Source organism: Cariama cristata, unplaced genomic scaffold (genome assembly GCF_000690535.1).
Source record: "Cariama cristata isolate BGI_N322 unplaced genomic scaffold, ASM69053v1 scaffold25083, whole genome shotgun sequence".
In the NCBI taxonomy this organism is placed as follows: Eukaryota; Metazoa; Chordata; class Aves; order Cariamiformes; family Cariamidae; genus Cariama; species Cariama cristata.
Genome location: NW_009610554.1, coordinates 20,347 through 29,356, shown reverse-complemented (window position 1 = coordinate 29,356; position 9,010 = coordinate 20,347). Strand labels below are relative to the sequence as shown.

At 44.1% G+C, this 9,010-nt stretch overlaps 1 protein-coding gene across 1 annotated transcript in view; it reads left to right on the top strand.

Moving 5' to 3' along the window:
* ARID5B (AT rich interactive domain 5B (MRF1-like)) overlaps nucleotides 1–9,010 on the top strand; it is a gene marked incomplete at its 5' end in the record, with an annotated part of 26,874 nt that overhangs the window by 8,363 nt on the left and 9,501 nt on the right. The gene's annotated exons all lie outside the window — the stretch shown is intronic.

The window sequence follows — 9,010 nt, the reverse complement described above, 5'->3', positions numbered from 1 at the left end:
TCTTTCTCTGCAGCCATTGTTGCTGGTCAGAACTGTTGATTTCTTATTCTTCCCATGTAGATAATAACTTCCAGGGCTTGTGAAGCCAGCATGCTTTGAATAAAATACTGGAGCTGGAATGTTGTTTTCATTTGGTATGGTTTTTAGAAACAACTCTCTGTTTTTTTTTTTTTTCCCTTTCTGTTTTTTCTTAGACAAGCAAATGTTAATAAAAGCTCAACAATTTCAGACTCAGATAAGGAAAGTCCAGTCCCTTGTTCCTGGGCATAAACAAGGTACTTTGCTGGGGTCACGAAGAGATTGTACTTGCCTGTGCCCAAGGTGGCACAGCAGAGCTGTGCTCAGTGGGCAGTTTTTCACCTTGTTTTAGTGCCGTATTTGTTGGCCACTCCAAGGGAGATGCTGCCCTCCTCATGGAGGGGGAGGTTGATCACCCGCATTTACAGGAGACCTCTCCAACATAAGAACTTGGGTGCATAAAGAAGTTGCATGTCATCTCACTATAAAAGTTAAGAGTTAGAAGCTTTCTGGAGATCGAGCCGAGCAGCAGAGCAAATTGAGTGAGTTGCTTTTCCCTGCTGTTGCATTACAGACAAATGTTATAGATTGTTTTAACTGACTCATCAAATTGTGGGTATTTGGCTCTTCCCTTCCATCATTGCAGCCCCGAGTGTCTCAGGGCTTCCTCTTGCACCCAAGCCAGCTGATGGGTTTCCAGCTGGCAGTCTGGGTCTTCCCTCACCAGATGTGCTTTGTAGGATGTTGTTTATTTGACAGAGGAGACCCAGACGCGCATGAGAGAGAGCTCTTTGCGGGCTTAGGTCGCACAGGGACCAAGTGTTGCTGGGCTCTGAGTTGAAGTCCTAGAATCACCGAGAGAGCATGTCTCGTGTAGTTGTGGAAAAATGAATGAGCCATTCACAAATACTCCATGAACCCCTGTCTCTCTCTTCTGCTTTCATGCTAGTGGGGTTTTTTTAACATGAAATCCTTTGAATTGCACTCATCTTTGATGCATAGAGACTCATCCATGTGACTTACTCAACAGTTATTCAGGGGTATGCTACAAAGTGCCTTAAAGCCCATTATGCTCACTAGAAGACCGAAGCAGACTCATGAGGCCTTCAAGATTGAAAAGCCTTTCCAGACTACCCAAAAGCAGTTCTGCTTGCCTTGAGCCAGTCTGAGGGAAGACTCTTTTAGATTATGGTTGGATTGGTCTTAGCACACTGAAGAGCTCAAATCTGAGTACCTGGATGCCAGGTACTGTTGAGTAGTTCTGGGTTAGGTCTGATACGAGGTAGCACCTGTTTTCCAGGTCTCTGGCAAAAGATGGCATTTGGAGGAAAGTCTTGTAGGATTTTTAGGTTAGCCCTGAGTTTACCTAAAATATGCTTTACCAGATCTGGTCTGGAAAACCAAAACACTTTTACTAAAAAACCCCAGTGACTGGTCCAATCTCTAGATTTCTAGTATTAGACACTGGGTTTTTTCCACCACAGGAAAGCCGTATTAAGCCTCAGACTTGGAAAAAAGTAAATGAAATTGTCATGGTTTGTTTCAGCTGGTAATTCTAACTACAGCACCTGTAAATGTAATGCTCATTTATAGCTAAAGTGCTCAGATGGCATTTAATCTAAAACTAGAACTGCAGTGCAGAAATACACGTTCATGATTCAGGACACACTTACATTTTCTAACTTGAAGGTGAGCTGTAAAGCTAAACTGGAAATTGAATTAAGCTGGGAAGTAAATGCTGAATAAACCTCATGATTTTTCCTTTCTGAATCGCGCTGGCCTTTCCTTGCTTAGTGGAAGCAGAACAGGCAGTTGCTGGACTTCACAGATTGTGCTGGTGTTTGACTTAGCCTTGCCATTCATCTCTGCAACTATGTCTCAAGGGCATCCGTGTTGTGTAAACTAGCTTTCTTCCAAGATGACAGAGAAGCTACTAGCTGTTCACACTGGCTTTAGCATATCGAGGCTGCTTAGGTCGCAGTGACGTTTCAGTGACATCCTTAGGATGCTGAGGAGTGGAATGGCACGTGTGTCCCATTCAGGTACTGCATCCCACCTTCTTGCACTCTCCAAGTTGCCCTCTGCAAGGTGGAGTTTCACGCACAACTTCAAAGGGCAAAAAGAAAGGAAAAAAAGAAATGGAGAGGGCAGAATTGCCTCTCTGTCTAGCAAATCCCTTGAAGAAATGTTGGCTTTCTCAGAAGGTGTTTATAACCTCTAAAAGCCAGCATGTTGCTGCAGACCCATGGTACCAAGGATGGCAAAGCTGAAACAAAGCTAGGTTTAAAGGCTGTGGGGAATGCTTTGCTGCCCTCTCCACGCCCTGCTGTTTGGAGCAGGGACTGTGGTGGTTTCTGCTGCTGTGCTATAGGTAGGCAGAGTGCTTCAGTCAGTGCGGTGTTTGCTTTGTTTCCCTGGTAAAAGGGAAAGAAAGATTTTGTGTGCATTATCAATTGCTTCATTTTTCATGTAGGACGGTTTGTGTTTCCAGTAACTGGTTTCATTTTAAAACAAGGCGAGGCTACCAGTGTTTCAGTAAGCATTATTTGTATATTAGTTAGGCAACTTTTGTTTTATTAATGAGTATAATAATGAAAGTGCAGGTTGCTGAGTAGAAGCAATGAGTGTTTTTATTTAAAGCATAGCAGGCATCGTATAATGCCAATGAATGCGTTATTGTCACTGTAGGCATGGCTGGTCTGAACTTGCCTTTGATTGGGTTATTCCAAATAGGCCCAAGCACTTCATAAAAATGTCTTTGTCAGCCTAGTTTTCCTTCCAAACCTATTCATCTCTGTCAGTTTTTAATATTAGTACCAGGCTCTTGGCTATAGTCCATTAGTACTGTACTTAATTGCTCATGTTACAGATGATTACCAATATAAAAAGCATTAATGTTTTCCCATCGTGGGGCTTTTGCTCTGTGTATGACTCGGACCATGCAGAGCTTATGAGTTGTTGTTGTTTTGGTCGTTACTTTCTGCATTTGTGCTCCTTTAATGCGCTTACCTTGCATCATCACAGAAAACTAGAGGCGTGTGTGGTTGGCGTTAGCTGATTCAGCCTGAACCTTTCCTGTGAAACTCTTACAGCCCTTGTCAGTACCCTGCATCTCTCCCTCTTATCAAGAAACCCTCAGAAACGGCTACTTTTCTGTGAAGCACTCTTCTCCGTGCTGCCTTCCCCTAATAATGCAGATGTGGTTTTCACAGGCAGGGTTTGAGGTTTCTTTCGCTTTTACACAAAACACATGATCAGCAGCTTTAATTTTCCAGCATGAACGATAGGCTGTGTTTCCGCAGTGCTGATGACGTTGTTGTTAGGGATTTTTCATAAATATTACACCACCACCCCCCCAAAAAAAAAAAACCCAAACCAAAACCCTCAACCTGCTATTTTGCAAGGTATATAAGGTTCGCCATAAAATGCATTGAACAAAACAAAACTATGAGCAATTGCCTGTTGGGGCCTTTTTCTGCCTCCAAGTCTGTCCGTGATTCATCTTGGTTTCCTCCAAAGCAAGCCTTGTGCACGAGTTATGCACAAACACACGTGGGCCAGGGAATTGTGTGCAACAGCATGCAGTAACACTTCTCAGCTTGTTTGGTGGACAGATGTGTCGGTATTCAAAGGTGTTGTGGCAGGCAGTTGGATGGTCCCGTAGAGCTGTAGCCCTCCTGGCCTCTTCAGGTGCTGCAAGGAACCTGGTTCCCTTGGAACCTCCAGCAGAGTTGGACCCAGAGCATCCCATGGGCCATGTCCTCCTCTTCAGCAGTGTGTCTCACATCCTGGCCCTCACGAGTCACTAGCGCCTTGAAAACCAGACTGTCCTGGTCAGACACAGCTGGAGAAGGGTTTATTAGGCTTCATGTTCACCTCAAATTCAGGCAGCTGAGTGGAAAAGTGTTCTGCATAGCCACAGCCACCCGGGACTTGATGAGGAGCAGATAGGTGAGATGGGTCCCCAGAGAAGGTCGTGGTGCTTCACAGTCTGGCAGGGTGGCTGTGCCTGTGCTTTGGATACAGACTTGCAGAGGGTTTTATTCTGGCTTTGAGGGTGGTCCTTGGTCACTTGCAGAGCACCCTGCCCATCTGTCCCTTACCAGGGGACTAAGCCCGAGAAGATACAGTGTCTTGTGCAGTTCAGAGCCCGTTCTGCCATTTTTCTGTCTAAATTGCTCACATAAATATTATATATTATCAGAAACATAAGACGGGTCAAAATAAGTCCCTTCCATGGTTTCCCTTTAACAGCCGTAAAGTCTCCCTACCCTAAGGATATTGTGCAGTAATTCAATATGCAAGAGAGCCCCGCGTTCCATGCAAATGCTCTTTGGTTTTGTTAAAGCGTTTAGATAACTTTGGTAATGTGTAAGCAGTTCAGTGGAGTTTTGTAGGAAATAACAGCCAATCTTTCAGAGGGAACAAAAAAATAGGAGGCTGGTATAGCATCTACATGAAAATGCTTATGGTTTTCTTTTAATACACACTGTAATTAATAGAAGGTTTTGATTTACACTGTTAAGTGTGAAAACATCCTCGGGCAAAAATTAATCAAATGTTATGTCATGCTGTAAACTACAGCTAGCTCTTTGTTTGACCCAAAAAAACTTGCCAAACAGCAGTTTTTTCTTGTCATAGTAACTTGGTTGTTTTATTTTTGTCTTCACTCCATTTTCATGCCCCCCTCCCACTTCAGCTAGTCCCAGACTCCCAGAAAACTTCACAAGTTGCAAATTGTCTCAATAGTTTTCCATCAAGCACGAATTTAAGCCTGAAGATAGATGAGGTGTCTCAGTTCTCTCTTTCTTTTCCTGGATTTTTGGTTTGGTTTTTTTTTTCTTTTTGATAAATAACAAGAGGTTTCTACTTATGATTTTCTGCCCTGAGGGCTTTATCATTAAGATTAAATAACTGTACTCTCAAGCATACCACTGAACAAACATCTTTTCAATTATGTGAGTAACAGATGCTTTAACAAAGGAACTATTGAAAATTCAGAAAGCTTCCCCCCTCCCCAAAATTTAAAAAGTATCAGATGACAGAAGAATGTAATTGTTTATCATTAAAACAGATCCGTAGCTGTCCATTCAAAACATCTGAGAACACACAGTTTTTTCAAAATTTCTGGGTTTTCAGCCTTGGAGACTTACTGACCAGCGCTGGACTCAGCAGGAGTCCTTGGGTGCAAGAGTGCTGGACTTCCAGTGCATGGAAACAGATGATCTCTCTCTTCGTGGGGAACTGTTTTCCCAGCACCAGCCTTCTTTCCACCCAGGAGTCTGTCCCAGCAGAACTGGGGGATGATGTGTGCTACCCAGTGCTCCCGGATGGGTTGTCACCCAAGCAGGGAGGAGCTTCCCAGGCGTGCCCGCCATACACATGTGCATCAACACTTACTGGGCGCTGAGGCTGTGCGGTGTGCCCAAGGCTTTTGGGGTCCCAGTACTCCGGGCGGCTGAGCTGAGTGCTTGTAGTTGGTCAACATCAGGTAAAGTGTGTCTCGCGTGGTAACCACGTTTCTCGACATCCAGCAGTAGGGACAGGCTCTGCACAACGGGACAAGCCCCTTTTCCTTGCTGGGAGCTGAGTTGCCCCAGGAGGGTGCTGCGCGATGGGAGATGTGCCATTCTCCTTTGCAGGAGCCCCGCTAGGGATGGAGGGTAAGATCTTTCCCTCAGATTTCCCAGGTCTGCTGGGAATCTCCACCTTGTACTTTACTGCAGGACTTTGCTAACATGGCAGGGATTGCCACTAGTTTGTTCAACTTTGTGCAATGGCAATGTGGCTCAGAGCTCCCAGGGAGGTGGGCAGGATTTTGGAGTCCCTCCAGGAGACCTGCACCCCACAGGCAATGCAAAATGGCATCTGTAAGCTTGTCCTGAGCGTAGGGACCGAGCATTGCAGGGGCTGTATGGACCTACCAAAACTAAAATGCATGTCTGCCTTTAGATGCAGAAATAGTGACTGTGGCCAAAACAGAGGCTTGTAGCAGTTTTGGCCTGGGGAGTGACCTGGGGAAGCTGCTCTGTCCCTGTCACCCTTCCTTTGAATCTTTCCCATGCAGTAAATCTGCACTGAAGGCAAAAGGCTGGGGTTGTTGATCTCCCCCTGCTGAGCCGTAGGATCGACGGTGCCCAAGCTTCCCTCGCCTGACTGTGCAGCTAAATCAACAGCTGTGTTTGTAATGTCACTAATTTCCAGTTTACTTAAAACAAAATGTCTTTGAATTCTCTTACAGCAGCGCAGTTCCTACCTTTCAGCAGTGAGCCATTCTCATTACCCACCAGCACTCCCAGTGGGCTGTGAGGAAAGTTGTTGATGAAAGGATGAAAGAGACATTTCTTTAAGGAAGGAAAGTTCTTTGGGAAGAAAATTGAACTCAAACATATTTTGTCTTTGCTGATAAAATACATGCCAGTTTTGTACTTCAGACAAATGCAAATAAACCTATTGCTATTGTGTTCTGCACAAAAGCACGCGAGGCTTGCTTTCGTAGCGCCTGGAATTGTACAATGCAGTCCGGGGAAATCAGGCTTGAGGAGCACAGTGCTTGATTTCCTCAATGTATTTTATATTCCCATTTTGGAAAACAGGCTGAGACCTCAGAGTCTGGGTTATTCCTCTCCCCTCTTCTCTGCTGGGCATTTGTCGCTGGTGCCCAGGAGAGCTGCCCCCTGCTCCTGGCCATCCCCACCCGCTGGCTGCTGTTCAAGGTGGCTTGTTGCCCGTGCTTATGCTGACAGCATTGCTCCAAGTTTTATCCCTTTTGAAGAGCATCAGGGTAGAAAAGACAAGACTTCTCTTGGGTTCAGAGCCCGGGCTTTCCTGCTGGTCCCTTAAACAGCTGAATGTTTTGCCACGGAGTTTCTAGGGAGCAAGAATCAGGTTTCTCTCACTGAGGTTATCGATAGGGGCCCCTTTGCACTGCGGGGGCTGTCCGTGGAGCCGCCCCAAGCTGCCCCGGTTCGGTGACCACTTATCGTGGCCCGGCACTCAGACCCTCTGTCTGCAGGGGGTGCGGGCGGCTCTGCCCAGCTGCTGTGAGGACCTATGGAACCAGATGGTTGCCCTATTGAACCAGGCAGACCGGCCATCTCGTCACCCAGCTCCCGCAGTGCCTTCAGAGGAAGGAGCGAGAGCCACTGTGGCGTAATGTGCCCAGGAGGGAAGTGTTTTCCCAACTCCTACCAGTAAAGAGATTTATTGCCTGTCCCTTTTCAGTGTTTTTGAAACTCTAAGAGCTTAATGTTCTCATGATTTACATTAGCATCTAATCCTTGCATAATCTCACTAATCCCTTGGCCCCAAGATATCTATTGGCAGTGAGTTCCACGGGTTAACCGGTTGCTGCATTTGTTTGGTGGAGCGGATTTAAATCTTTTTCCATTCCCATTGCAATCAACCTCCTTAACCTTCTGGCCAAGCATGGGAATGTGGCAGCATCTCCCAAGGAATGGACTTCGGTATTTTAAGTCCTTCCAAGATTATTACTGTGGTCGAGAGGCTCCATTGCGCTCTGTTTTATGTTGGGCTTGGAGCCCTTGAGAAGGCAAGATGATGTCAATGGGAGACATGCTGGAATATTTTATTCAGCTAGAATCACTGAAACAAGCGATATGAAAAATACTGTAGGGATTGTGCTGAACTGCCTCCTGCCCTCCCTTCACCCTGTGTGTCCTGGGCATATGGTTCCTCCCTGGCCCGAGAGCCCCATCATATCCATACGCAGTGGGGAGAATGAAAGAGGAAACTGGCAGCCTTAACATTTAATTTCCTTCCTCTTTCTGGGCTGGTCAGATCCTTTGCGTTATTGTAACTACTTTTTTTATCATGTCTATAAATAGATGTTCTCTCATGTGTCCCGTGAAGCAGAGTCGGGCCAAAAAAGTCGTTCATTCTGCATAATCAATACATGAAAATGTAGTGGTTACTGGCTCAGATGAGATCTTGTATTGTTAGCTCTGTAGCTGGGAAAAAATGTTGACTAATAAAGATTAAGGGCTTTTTTTTCTTTTTATGAAATGCTAATGATGAAGACATGTTTGATATACTGTGAAATACATTTCTCTAATGTGAAGTTTCTGCTTTTTGTTGGGAAAGAGATTCAATCCCTGGAGGATTTTAGAATTTGTAAATATAAAATTATCTGCTTCAGTGTTTTTTAAAAAAGGTTGGCAGAAAGCCAGATTACTTACATTACTGTAATAGATTTGCTGACCTCTGACATCTGCTGCAGAGAAGTACATTGAATTTTTCATAATATCAGATGATGCAGATCTAAAAACTCTGTACACTCTGCACCATTATTTAATTCAGGACTTAGTAAAGCAAAATCTTTTTTTGAGTAGCTGTTTATACGTGATTAAAGTTAATATTGCCGATTGTAATAAATCAGGATTAGTATAGTACTGATTTGTTAATCTAACTTGTATTGATTTTAAGTTGTCTTTATTTAAAAAAAAAAAAAAAAGATTGGCTTTTCACAGTGACTGAATTTAATAAGAAGCCCTGTGATAGCAAAGACTCCCCTACTGTTTCTGCTCTTGGCTGGAAAATGTTATTCTTGTATTATTCCAGGGGAAAAAAAAAAAAAACCTCATGCTGCTAAAAATCTGCTGCCTGTGGAAAGATTTTTTAATACACTAGTGCTTACATATTCTATTTATGTTAATTGACTTATAAATAATACATTTTATTAATCTTAATATTGGAATCTTGATCATGATAAAGACCCTTTTATTTGGTCTCCTCGCAGGCTTTACAAGTAAATATTCTTTAGACCACAAGATATTCCCCCTCTTTTCCTTTTTTATGAATACTTTGATACTTCCCTCCTGCCGTGAAATACAGCCACAGTTCAAAGCGACTGAAAACGTGGTGGTTGTTTCCAAAGTGCGATACATTCGATGTATCTGGCTCCATTTTTTTTGGACGTCGTCTTTACCTCTCCTTGCGCAAAGATTGATTAAATCTTACCTGCGCTGCAAAT